General features: G+C 36.9%; 1 long non-coding RNA gene across 3 annotated transcripts in view; it reads left to right on the top strand.

Moving 5' to 3' along the window:
* Positions 1-14,236, top strand: part of LOC309663976 — a 307,408-nt gene that overhangs the window by 17,386 nt on the left and 275,786 nt on the right. For all 3 annotated transcript variants that reach the window (XR_014265525.1, XR_014265526.1, XR_014265527.1), the window contains one exon: positions 3,633-3,749. This is a non-coding gene — a long non-coding RNA (uncharacterized lncRNA). The remainder of the gene's footprint in view (positions 1-3,632; positions 3,750-14,236) is intronic.

Below are 14,236 nucleotides of genomic sequence, written 5' to 3' on the forward strand. Positions count from 1 at the left end.
TATTAGTTATCTATTTTATACATATTAGTGTATATACGTGAATCCCAATCTCCTAATTCATCCCGCCACTGCCACTTTCCCCCCTTGGTGTCCATACGTTTGTTCTCTACATCTGTGTCTCTATTTCTGCCCTGCAAACTGGTTCATCTGTACCATTTTTCTAGATACCACATATATGCGTTAATATACGATATATGCTTTTCTCTTTCTGACTTACTTCACTCTGTATGACAGTCTCTAGGTCCATCCACGTCTCTGCAAATGACACAATTTCATTCCTTTTTATGGCTGGGTAATATTCCATCGTATATAGGTACCACATCTTCTTCATCCATTTCTCTGTCTATGGGCATTTAGGTTGCTTCCCTGACCTGGCTATTGTAAATAGTGCTGCAATGAACATTGGGGTGCATGTGTCTTTTTGAATTACGGTTTTCTCTGGGTATATGCCCAGTAGTGGGATTGCTGGGTCATATGGTAATTCTATTTTTAGTTTTTTAAGGAACCTCCATACTGTTCTCCATAGTGGCTGTATCGATTTACATTCCCACCAACAGTGCAAGAGGGTTCCCTTTTCTCCACACCCTCTCCAGCATTTGTTGTTTGTAGATTTTCTTATGATGCCCATTCTAACTGGTGTGAGGTGATACCTCATTGTACTTTTGATTTGCATTTCTCTAATGATTAGTGATGTTGAGCAGCTTTTCATGTGCTTCTTGGCCATCTATATGTCTTCTTTGGAGAAATGTCTATTTAGGTCTTCTGCCCATTTTTTGATTGGGTTGTTTGTTTTTTTAACATTGAGCTGCATGAGCTGTTTATATATTTTGGAGATTAATCCTTTGTCTGATGATTTGTTTGCAAATATTTTCTCCCATTCTGAGGGTTGACTTTTCGTTTTGTTCATAGCTTCCTTTGCTGTGCAAAAGCTTTGAAGTTTCATTAGGTCCCATTTGTTTATTTTTGTTTTTATTTCCATTACTCTAGGAGATGGGTCAAAAAAGATCTTGCTGTGATTTATGTCAAAGAGAGTTCTCCCTATGTTTTCCTGTATAGTGTCCAGTCTTACGTTTAGGTCTTTACTCCATTTTGAGTTTATTTTTGTGTATGGTGTTAGGGAGTGTTCTAATTTCTTTCTTTGACATGTAACTGTCCAGTTTTCCCAGCACCACTTATTGCAGAGACTGTCTTTTCTCCATTGTATATCCTTGCCTCCTTTGTCATAGATTAGTTGACCATAGGTGCATGGGTTTATCTCTGGGCTTTCTATCCTGTTCCATTGATCTGTATTTCTGTTTTTGTGCCAGTACCATATTGTCTTGATTACTGTAGCTTTGTAGTATAGTCTGAAGTCAGGGAGTCTGATTCCTCCAGCTCCTTTTTTTTTCTCTCAAGACTGCTTTGGCTATTCGGGGTCCTTTGTGTCTCCATACAAATTTTAAGATTTTTTGTTCTAGTTCTGTAAAAAATGCCACTGGTAATTTGATAGGGATTGCATTGAATCTGTAGATTACTTTGGTAGTATAGTCATTTTCACAATATTGATTCTTCTAATCCAAGAACATGGTATATCCCTCCATCTGTTTGTGTCATCTTTGATTTCTTTCATCAGTGTCTTATAATTTTCTGAGTACAGGTCTTTTACCTCCTTAGGTAGGTTTATTCCTAGGCATTTTATTCTTTTTGTTGCAATGGTGAGTGGATTGTTTCCTTAATTTCTCTTTCTGATCCTTCGTTGTTAGTGTATAGGAATGCAAGAGATTTCTGTGCATTAATTTTGTATCCTGCAACTTTACCACATTCATTGATTAGCTCTAGTAGTTTTCTGGTGGCATCTTTAGGATTCTCTATGCATGGTATCATGTCATCTGCAAACGGTGACAGTTTTACTTCTTTTCCAATTTGTATTCCTTTTATTTCTTTTTCTTCTCTGATTGCCATGGCTAGGACTTCCAAAACTATGTTGAATAATAGTAGTGAGAGTGGACATCCTTGTCTTTTTCCTGTTATTTGAGGAAATACTTTCAGTTTTTCACCATTGAGAATGATGTTTGCTGTGGATTTGTCATATATGGCCTTTATTATGTTGAGGTAGGTTCCCTCTATGCCCACTTCCTGGAGAGTTTTTATCATAAATGGGTGTTGAATTTTGTCAAAAGATTTTTCTGCATCTATTGAGATGATCATATGGTTTTTCTTCTTCAATTTGTTAATATGGTGTAGCACATTGATTGATTTGCGTATATTGAAGAATCCTTGCATCCATGGGATAAATCCCATTAGATCATGGTGTATGATCCTTTTACTGTGTTGTTGGATTCTGTTTGCTAATATTTTGTTGAGGATTTTTACATCTATATTTATCAGTGATATTGGTCTGTAATTTTCTTTTTTTGTAGTATCTCTGGTTTTGGTATCAGGGTGATGGTGGCCTCATAGAATGAGTTTGGGACTATTCCTTCATCTGCAATTTTTTGGACGAGTTTGAGAAAGATGGGTGTTAGCTCTTCTCTAAATGTTTGATAGAATTCACCTGTGAAGCCATCTGGTGCTGGACTTTTGTTTGTTGGAAGAGTTTTAATCTCAGTTTCAATTTCATTATTTGTGATTGGTCTGTTCATATTTTCTATTTCTTCTTTTTTTTTAATTAAAAAAATTTTTTTTGGCCTGTTGGGTCTTTGTTGCTCCGTGTGGGCTTTCTCTAGTTGCAACGAGCGGGGTCTGCTCTTCGTTGTGGTGCGCAGGCTTCTCATTGTGGTGGTTTCTTTTGTTGTGGAGCAAAGACTCTAGGTGTGTGGGCTTCAGTAGTTGTGGTGCATGGGCTCAGTAGTTGTGGCTCGCAGGCTCTAGAGCTCAGACTTAGTAGTTGTGGCACACGGGCTTAGATGCCCTGCGGCATGTGGGATCTTCCCAGACCAGGGATTGAACCCGTGTCCCCTGCATTGGCAGGTGGATTCTTAACTACTGTGCCACCAGGGAAGTCCCCATATATGTAAACTCTTTAAGGGAAGGGGCTTGGTGTGTCTTGTTTACAGTTAGATCCCCAGTGTAGTTCCTGACACATAGGTGTGCTCAAAGAATTTGCCGAATGAATGAAATAACTTTTTATGACACCCAAATCAGGCAGCCACAAGTCCCATACTGTTTCACTTTTTGGAGAGTCCTGAATAACAGTAAGACTGTAGGAGAGTCCTCACTGACTTCAAGAGATTCCACTGTGAGTCCATTTACTTTTGACAGAGCCTACAACTTTTTCTTCTCTGATAATCTTCGCTCTAGGCCAAAAACCTGTTGTCATTGCCTTGTTCACATTAAACAATCATCAGTGAGATTCCTTCCGCCCATCATTTCACTTCTCACTAGCATGGAACTCAGGTACCACTAGAGGCATTCTGGTGAGCTAGTCCAGCCACCTCTTCAGGTCATTAGTGCCACACATTAAGCTCTGGGGAGGGGGCAGGCTTTTGTCCTCTCAAAAGTGTGCAGAGTTTTGGCTCTCTGATATAGCTTTCAGTGTTAACAGATAGGAATTGGGTGACTCAAATGATGTGCCAGACCTTCTATGTGTTATCTCAAATACTGCTTCCAACCAACCTTAGAAGCTAAGTACTATCATCATCCCTGTTTTACAGAAGTGCAAAGAAGTTAAGTACTTGACCAAGTTCACACCAAGATTTGAACCCAGGTAGTCTTACTTCAGAGCCTACGTTCTTATCCGTGCCCATTGCCAGCCTCGAGCTCATTCGTTTGTAAGTAACCTGTTCTTTCTTTCTGAAAGCTTATATTTTTTCTTTATTCTTAAACTTCAGAAATTTCATGAGGATATATCTAAATGTACGCCTTTTTTCAATTATCCTGCCTGGCACTCAATGATTGCTTTTGTTCTGACAACTCTAGTCTCCTCCTGAGGGTAGTTTTCTTGTATTGTGTGTGTGTTTTTTTTTTTTTTTTTAAATTCTGTTGTACTGTGTTTTGATTATTGCTTTCTCCAGTATGGTCTTTGCTCTCCCTCTGGAACTTCTTTTATTTCCGCTTAGGCCTTCTAGGCCTGCCTTCTGTTTCCTTTTTTTTTTTTTTTCATTCAGGAATTCCATTTCTTTTTATTTTTGCCCTGGATAGTGTGTTAACTCATTCACTTGCTTTTCCAGATAGCAAATTTGTTCTTCAGAAAGGTCTCTTCTACTTTTACTTCCTTAATTGAAATTTAAAATTTATAAATCATGTTTAAAGAATTTCCCAGTATATTATTTTGTTCTGGTTATTTTTTGCATTCAATATCATATAAAAATACCATAACCAAGTAAACCCAATTTATTTTAGAAGTGTGAGGCTATTTCAATATTAGGAAATATTAATGCAATATCTCACTCTAATAGGTAAAAGGAAAAAATCTTAGGGTCATTTCCACAGACATTGTAAAGGTATTTGATAATCAATACCCATTCTTGATTTAAAAAAAAAGAAACAAAACACAGCTCTTGGTAATCCAGGAAATGAAGGATACTTTCTTAATAGCCATTTTCATACTTAACATTGAAATACTTAAGCAGCATTTCCCAAGTGTATTCCTCTGGACTGTGGATCTGGTGTTTTATATAAAAAGGGGTGTCTTGGTATATTAGTTAGCATAAAGCAAGATATTATAATAAACACCAACATTTTAGCAGCTTAATACAACAGAAATTTATTTCTCCCTCATGTAATGTCCAATGTGGATGTTTCTGGTTGATAGACAGTTTTTCTCTATATGGTGATTCAGGAACTTGGGTTCCTTGTATCATGTGGCTCTCTCTTTCCCTAAGGCCTTGAAATCTTCTGTTTCCAGCTGATAGAAAAGCAAAGAAAGGGTGGAAAATGCATATTCTCTTCTCAGTTTCTGTGGCCTGGATATGACACACATTTCTGTTCACATTCCTTGTTCCATTTACCAGACAAGTGACCTCACCTGTCTGTGTGTGGTCAGGGAGGGGAATGGAAAATAGTATCTCGCTGGGCAGCCACAGGTAGGGAATAGGTAGGCATTCTCATTTGTAGCTGGCAGGAGTAGAAATTAGGACCATCTGAATGGAGGACACTATGGTAATATCTATGAAATTAAAAATATACATATCCTTTGACCTTAAAACTCCACTTCTAGCAATTTTTCTGCAGATATATTATTCACAAATGTGTGCATGTTTACATTTTAAGGCTATGTCTAGCAATACTGTAATAGCAAGAGGTTGGAAATATTCTGAATGTCCATCAAAGGGTACTAGATGAATAAGTTATTATATATCTGTATAATGGAACACTTTGCAGCCATTAGGAGGAACAAGGCAATGATAAGTGTACTGCCTAGGGGGAGAAAAGCAAGGTACAAAGCTGAGTGCATTGCTGCCATTTATTTAAAAAGAGAAATATATACACATATGCTCATATATTCATAGACTACTTGCGGAACCATCACAAGAAGCTGGTAACAGTGGTTGCTTCTGTTTAAAACTATAAGATAATGTGGGTGGGGTGGGAGGGAGACATGCTTTTACTGCATACTCTTTTTGTGATATGCACCTTTTAAATATAAAAGTCAGTTGCAGAAGTATAGTAAATAACATGGAAAGATGGTTGTAATATATTATTGCCTGAAGAAGGCTGCTTACTGAAAAGAATGTAAAATATGTTCTTATTTTTATAAATAAATAAAAATTTTAAATGGTATATATTAAAATACAGTGGTTTATTTGTGGTTTTTGCTTATCTGTATTTTTTGATTTTTTAATAATGAACATATATCACCTTTGTAATTTTAAAAAATTATGAAAATAAAAAATGAAATACAATGAAAACTTTTCATAGGAGTCCCAGTTAACCCTGCCATGAAATCTTCCTCCATTTTTCCTGTTAAGATTAATGAATGCTTCTTTTTTGCTTTCGTGCTACATTATTCATAAATTTATGACACTCTGAATTGCATTATCATGTACACATTTGGCTCACCTATTCTGTGCATTCTTTAAGGGTCTGGATCATACCAGATTAATCCAGGTATCCCTGTCAGTGCCAACAGCAGTGTCTTTCCCGTTAACAGGTGTGCATTAAATATTGAGTTGGTGCTTAAAGCAGGGAATACAATGAGTACAGTGGTGGTTGTGAATTTTGTTGCATGATGCAGCCTGTATTTAATACTGTATCAGATCCACTGACTCTTTAGTAATGTCAGTGGCTTATTGGGTGGAGTGCAGAGTACATGGGTCAAAAGGTTTCCTTTCTAAAATGATACTGGTTGCCTTCAGGGATCACTGTCTCTGCATCATAAGTTAGTGTGGGCCTGTTATAGAAATTTATGTAGTAAAAAAATGACATCAAGTTAAATAAATGTAAGAGTAATCAAACTTCTGATGACATAGTCCCTGATCTGATACAGGTGAGACACTCCTATCAGTTTTGTATTTTAATTTTAGTGCTGTTTCCTCCTACTCTTCATACTATTTTCCTTTCCCCATTTCTATCCTTTTGCTACAATCCCTCCTTGTACACATCCCTGTATTTTTGATGTGGTCATCATGGGTTGGTTATGAATGAATGAGAAGAAATGCAAATAGAAGAACTAGGAGTGGATAACATTACTTGCCGCAGTAAGATTTTTTTTTTTTAACATCTTTATTGGAGTATAACTGCTTTACAATGTTGTGTTAGTTTCTGCTGTATAACAAGGTGAATCAGCTATATGTATACATATATCCCCGTATCCCCTCCCTCTCACCCTCCCTATCCCACCCCTCTAGGTGGTCACAGAGCATCGAGCTGATCTCCCTGTGCTATGTGGCTGCTTCCCACTAGCTATTTTACATTTGGTAGTGTATATATGTCCATGCTACTCTCTCACTTCGTCCCAGCTTACCCTTCCCCCTCCCTGTGTCCTCAAGTCCATTCTCTACATCTGCGTCTTTATTCCTGTCCTGCCCCTAGGTTCATCAGAACCTTTTTTTTTTTTTTTTAGATTCCATATATATGTGTTAGCATATGGTATTTGTTTTTCTCTTTTTGACTTACTTCACTCTGTATGACAGACTCTTAAGTCCATCCACCTCACTACAAATAACTCAATTTTGTTTCTTTTTATGGCTGAGTAATATTCCATTGTATATATGTACCACATCTTCTTTATCCACTCATCTGTCAGTGGACACTTAGGTTGCTTCCGTGTCCTGGCTATTGTAAATAGTGCTGTGATGATCATTGTAGTACATGTCTCTTTTTGAATTATGGTTTTCTCAGGGTATATGCCCAGTAGTGGGATTGCTGGGTCATATGGTAGTTCTATTTTTAGTTTTTTAAGGGACCTCCATACTGTTCTCCATAGTGGCTGTATTAATTTACATTCCCACCAGCAGTGCAAGAGGGTTCTTTTCTCCACACCCTCTCCAGCATTTATTGTTTGTAGATTTTTTGATGATGGCCATTCTGACCAGTGTGAGGTGATACCTCATTGTGGTCTTGATTTGCATTTTTCTAATGATTAGTGATGTTGAGCATCCTTTCATCTGTTTGTTGGCAATCTGTATATCTTCTTTGGAGAAGCGTCTATTTAGGTCTTCCACCCATTTTTGGATTGGGTTGTTTGTTTTTTTTGATATTGAGCTGCATGAGCTGTTTGTATATTTTGGAGATTAATTCTTTGTCAGTTGCTTCATTTGCAAATATTTTCTCCCATTCTGAGGGTTGTCTTTTTGTCTTGTTTATGGTTTCCTTTGCTGTGCAAAAGCTTTAAAGTTTCATTAGGTCCCATTTGTTTATTTTTGTTTTTATTTCCATTTCTCTAGGAGGTGGGTCAAAAAGGATCTTGCTGTGATTTATGTTATAGAGTGTTCTGCCTATGTTTTCTTCTAAGAGTTTTATAGTACAGCAGTAAGTTTTTTTAATTGAAAATTTCTTGAAAATTTCTAGATTTGATGATCTGGGTTCTCTGCAATTCCCAGTTTTATTGCCACAGTGACCTTATCCTCTCTGTTTGTTTCCTATGTTCTAGTCATAGAGGTTTACTTATTATGCTCCAGAGGTTCCTTCTAGGGCCTTTCCTCAAACCTTTTCTTATTGGGAGGTCCTCTGCATGTATCCACTGATCCAAGCATTACCTTCCCATGAAGAGCCAATTCAGATGCCACCTCTTTAAAGAAGTCACTGCAGACCCTCCCAATCTGTTTCACTCTTTACTCATTCTACCATTAAATTGTTATACCTCCATTAGAGCACTAATTACAGTTCACTAATGTGTTCATTCTATACACATTCATTGAATGTCTACCACGCATATGTTGTTTTGGGAGCTAGGATAGGAGACCACTACGGCAGTCTGTCCTCAAGAAGCTTACAGTATAGTGGAGGAGACAGATGAGCAGGAGAGTTGCAGTACAATGTAATAAGTGCAGCGAGTGTGTGCAGGATTCTGTGGGAGCACAGAGAGGGAGCATCTAATCTAGCAGGGGATGGGGATTCCAGACAGATTTGAGTTGGACAGCATGTTGTAGGTCATGGAGATATGAAATGTCTTGCACTTCTGAAGAATGATAAGTAGCTCAGTTAGGCTGAAGTGTGGATGGGGAAAGTGGCAGGAGATGAGGCCAGAGAGGCTAGAAGGGGTAGAATCCTGATGGGTCTTTTGTGCCAAGGTAGGGATATGAGCTTTCTGAAAGCAACTTAGAGCTCCTGAAGGATTTTATGTGGGGAACATGTGAGTAAGCTTTAAATTCTGTGAGTTTCTTGAGGGCAGAAATCAAGTCTTATACATCAATATATCACTTTAGCATCTAATACAGAGCTTAATACATAATAGAGGCTCAGTAAAGTAGAATTGGATTTGCTGGGTACTGCTCCAGTTTTTTTTTTTAAAGAATCGATTTATCTGAAATAGTAATAGTGTTGAACACTTTTTGCACTCCATCAAGTCTGCAACCACTATCTTACTTAATCTTTACAACTATGGTCTGAGGTAGGTATAGTAGCTTAGAGGGTTTAAGTGAGGGAACTGTAGTATAGTAGTTAAAACTACTTAGGTTTGAATTTCAGCTCCTCAATTTACTAGTTTTGGACCTGAAAGTTACATACTTGCCTCAATTTCCTCATCTGATAATGATGATAATGATAATAATGTTACCTACCTCATACCTCATAGGGTATTGTGAGGATTAATGACACATGTAAATACATGTAAAGTGCTTGGCTCTGTAGTTGCTAGGTGATTGCATGCTCAATAAATGTAATTCTTAGCTATTAAGAAACATACCCCAGAGTCACATGAGCAATTAGTGGTGAAGCCCACAGTGAACAAGGCAATCTGATTTCAGAATCTTTACTATACTATGTTATAACTGCTTTTGTGGTTACAGAGAGATGACTAAAGATGGGTTCTAAGCAGTGGAACAAAATGGATTTCATTCAACATGGGAAATAACGATTTAGGGTAGGGAATTCTTCATAGGGGCTCTTCACATTATCCCCACTTAAAGAACTCTTCTTTGCTATCTTGCCTGCATATAGGGACTTATGTGAGAAATACATCTCTATAATTTAGGTAAATGACATTAATTCCAGATTTATAATGCACATGGCTAATGAACCTGAAGAATATCTTACAAAGGTCTCACTCTAGGAGTTGGTCTACTAGTGCTGACTCCTGGGATACCATGTCAAGTCTTGTTGCTCTGTTCACCATCTCCATACTCCCTAGATTTTTCCAACTTTAGGACCCAAGTGGGAGTCTTATGTTGGAGGATGTTGTACAAACCACATGCGTAAAGAAAATAATTTACATTTTTCCTTTCTTAGCTTCTGGAACATCAGTGATTCCATCCTCCCACTTCTATTGGGCAGAAATTGAGGTATTCTCCTTATGGTCCCTCATCTTCTCCAAAATCCACCACCACCACCACACATACACACACACAAGCACACACACAAACACACACACTCTCTCTCTCCTTGCTATACATGTCAGAGGGATCCAGCGTAACTACTTTTTTCTGATTCAAGGACCCAAGAATATGCAGTCTTTGGTAATAAAGGAGCACACCAACTTTCCACCTTCTCCATTCCTACCCTTTCCACTCATGACTGTCTTTTAGCTTTCTTTTCTCTGTTTCTTTGCTCACCATTGTATCCGCCTATCCCTTGCACAATGCCCAATGCCTGGTATATAGTAGGCATTCAATAGATAGTTTTTGAAAGAATAAAAAAAAACAAGATGCACTGTATATTTAGTATCTTAATGATATTCAATTACAGAAAAATGTGCAAAAATATTGCCTTGCTTTAAATGTTTTATGAGAGCAGACTGTTCTTAGCAAGTGGGCCCCACCTTCACCTCCACTGCCACATTAGAGCTCCCACAACTTCTAGATTTATTCAGTTACCCTGAATATAGGCCTGGGAAAAGGGTGGGATAGATGCAAAAAGGGAATTTCTTGGGGATATACCTTTTGCTTATCTGAACTGAGTCATCTTCCTTCAATTAGTTCCAAGACAGCTTACAATCAGGCTGTTCATTAGAATTTCAGGGTTTTCGCAAGCAGTGCATTCATTCAGATTGCCAAAATATGAGACCCAAAGTGCCTACATCACAATGGTAAAACAACCGCCCCTGACACCTATCTGCACAGATAGATACCACTCTAGGTGGTAAAGAAACTGAATGGATGCCCCACAAATTCGGGAGGAGATCTCCGGGTTGGAGGCAGGTTTATCTCCAATGGGATTGGTTATTTTTCCAAGTTCTTTTGCAATTTCATGACTTCACAATGGAAAAGTTTCCACAGATTTAAGTTCATCAAGGAAATAAATAGATCATAGGAAGACATACTAGAAAGAGGTAGGAGAAAATAATCTGAGGAAAGTAGAAGATATCCAGAAAGCCCAAGCAACCTACTTTTTAGGTCTAAAGCCTCCTTGGAAATCACTGGCTTCCACAGACTTCCATCCTGGAGGGCAGCATATCTAATTCTCTTAGTTTCCAGTTTTTGAACCCCTTGCTTACATCGTCAGTTATATTTGAAACTGTAGTAATCTTTTCCCCTTGTTTTCTTTCACTTCAACCCTCACATATACCCTTTCTCCCACCACTCTGATAACCTGATAATGTTTTAGAATTTTAATTAGTTCAAATTGGTTGACATCACTTGTTTATCAGGGTACTAAAACCTGCAAAATTGTAGCTATAGATATCTGGGACCACAGTCCAGAATAAATAACCTTCATAATTCTGGTACCTATAAAGAACTCAAATATATGTAGACAGTTATACTGAGGCAACTCTCATTTCACTGGTTTCCTAGGAAAACCTTTAGAAATGCGAAACAGAGGCTTAAACTTTAGGACCTTATCCTTGCCTGAAAGTCCAGACTTATGTTAGTCTGGGCCATGGTGATGCACCAGTAGACTGTCCAGACATGTTCAAAGCAGTCGAACTGGTCCTTCAGGACTTTGATTGGCCCTGGATTACAAACGATGTACTGCAATATGGAGAAACACTCAATCTGTGTCCAAAGATGAAGAACATCTGAACATCTGCTACTAGAGACCAAGTATCGTGTGTGTGTGTGTGTGTGTGTGTGTGTGTGTGTGTCTACCACCTGGAGGTCGTCTCCAAGACTTCAAGAGAAAGTGATACTCAGGCTTGAATTTGGTGTCCTTCACACATAAATCTCGTTCATAGCTTGCTCTGTCTCCAATCCTCCTTAAGAAATTAGAAAAAGAAGACCAATTAAGCCCAAAGCAACTCAATAAAGAACAGAAATAGGAAAATAGAAAAGAGACAATTAATAGAGAAAATTAACAAAGCCAAAAGTTTTTCCTTTGAAAGTACAATAAAATTGATGAACTCTTACCATGACTGATAAGGAGAGAAAACAGAAATTACCATAATTAGGAATGAAAGAGGAATATCACTATAGATCATACTGACATTAAAAGATTAATAAAGAAATATTATGGAAATTTGATGCCAGTAAATTCAAGAAATTAGATGTTTTCAAATTCCTTTAAAACACAACTTACTAAAGCTAATACAAGATGGAATAGAAAATCTGAATAGCCCTATATCTATTTAAAATTTTGAATTTGTGGTAAAAAACGTTCCTGTGAAGAAAACTACAGGTCCAGATGGTCTCTCTGGTGAATACTATCAAACATTTAAAGAAGCAATAATATGAATGTTAAACAAATTCAGAAAATAGAGAAGGAGGGAACATTTTCTAACTCATTTTATGAGGCGAACATTACCCAGATACCAAAACAGAAATAAAAATCCTTAAAAAATATGATCAGGTTGAATCCAGGACTGTATAAAAATGTTAATACATCATGACCAAGTGGGGGTTAGTCCAGGAAACAAAATTGCTTAACCCAAAAATTAATTAATGTATTTCACATTTTAACATAATAAAGGAGAAAACCTATATAATCCTTTCAATACGTACAGAAAGAGCATTTCACAAAATTCAATAATTTTTGACTCAGCAAATCAGGAATAGGAAGAAATTTCTTTAACTTGTTGAAGAGCATCTATAAACACCTGTAGCAGCATCGTATTTAGCACTGAAATATTGAAAGCCTTTCCCCATGACTGAGAACAAAGTATGGATGTTCTCTCTTAGTACTTCTATTTAATGTTGCACTGGAGCTCCTAGCCATTGCAATGAGGCAAGAAAAAGAAGTAAAAGATATAAAGCCTGCAAAAGGCATAATTCTGTACTTAGAAAATCTTAAGGAATCTGTAAAACAACTACTGGTACTTATAAATGAATTTAGAAAGGCCACAGAAACAAGTTCAATTATATTTTTATAGATCAGTTGCAAACAATTGGAAAATGCAATTAAGAATATAATTCTATATCAGATAACCCCCAAAACCATAAAATACTTAAGAAGTAGATCATCGACACAAATGTAAAATCAAAAACTATAAAGCTTCTAGAAGAAAACACACACTTGGGTTAGGCAAAGATTTCTTAGAGAGAGCATAAATAGCATTAAATAGAAAGGAAAATTGATAAATTGGAATTCAAACTTTTTGCTCATCAAAAGTTACCAGAACAAGAAATGAAAAGGGAAGACACAGACTGGGCGAAAATGTTCACAGTATACATATCTCCTGCAAATCAATAATAAATAGACAACCCCATACAAAATGGGCAAAAGACTTGAGCAGGTAGTTCATAAAGGAATGTGTACAAATAGCCATTGAGCACATTAAGTTGCTTATTACCATTAGTCTTCAGAGAAAATGCCATTTAAAATTACAATGAGATACCATTTCATATCCATTATAATGGCTAAAATTAAAAAGATAGACAACACCAATGGCTGGTGAGAATGTGGAGAAACTGCCAGCAGGAGTACAAAATTATACAATCATTTGGAAAATATTTGGCAGTTTCTTGAAAAATTAATCATATACCTGTGCTGTGGCCCAGAAATTCCACTTCTAGGTATTTATTCAGAGGAAATGAAAACATATGCCCACAAAAGGACATGCAAAAGAATATTCACAGCAACCTTATTTATACTAGCCTCAAACTGGAAAGAACCCAAATATCTATCAACAGAAGGATAAATTATGGTATAATTCATATAAAAGAATACTACTCAGCAAGAAAAAAGAATGGACTACTGATATATGCAGCAACAAGAGCAAATCCCCAAAACATCATGTTGAGTGAAAGAAGCCAGATACAAAATAACATACTGAATGATTCTATTTATATAAAATTATAGAAGAGGGAAAATTTATGTTGATAGAAATAAGAACAGTGGTTACCTGTGGGGGCATATGGTAACTTTCTGGAGTGGTAAAAATGTTCAATATCTTGATTGGTGTGGTAGTTACATGGATTGCTACATTTATCAAAACTTATCAAGATGTAGACTTAAGGTTAGGCATTTCATTGTATGTATATTTTACCTCTATACAAACCAAACCAACAGTTAGCTGTATGCCATTATAACAGTGAGCAAGGGGTGTTAAATTTGAAGTTGGGCAAAAATTATAGTAAAGAACAAACGAATAGGTGGTAGTACCATCAGACATAGATTTCAGGGCAAAAGCATTACATGAAATATTAAATAAAACAAAGTAATGCATTTTGTATTGATAAAAGGTAGAATTCATAAGAGATATTTATATCTGGAGGGTATAACACTGAACTATATAAACCAAAATATTACAAATACTAGGGGGATTTGAGATGATCACAGTAACTGC

Source organism: Balaenoptera physalus, assembly GCF_965194825.1.
Source record: "Balaenoptera physalus genome assembly, chromosome: 7".
NCBI classification, from domain to species: Eukaryota; Metazoa; Chordata; class Mammalia; order Artiodactyla; family Balaenopteridae; genus Balaenoptera; species Balaenoptera physalus.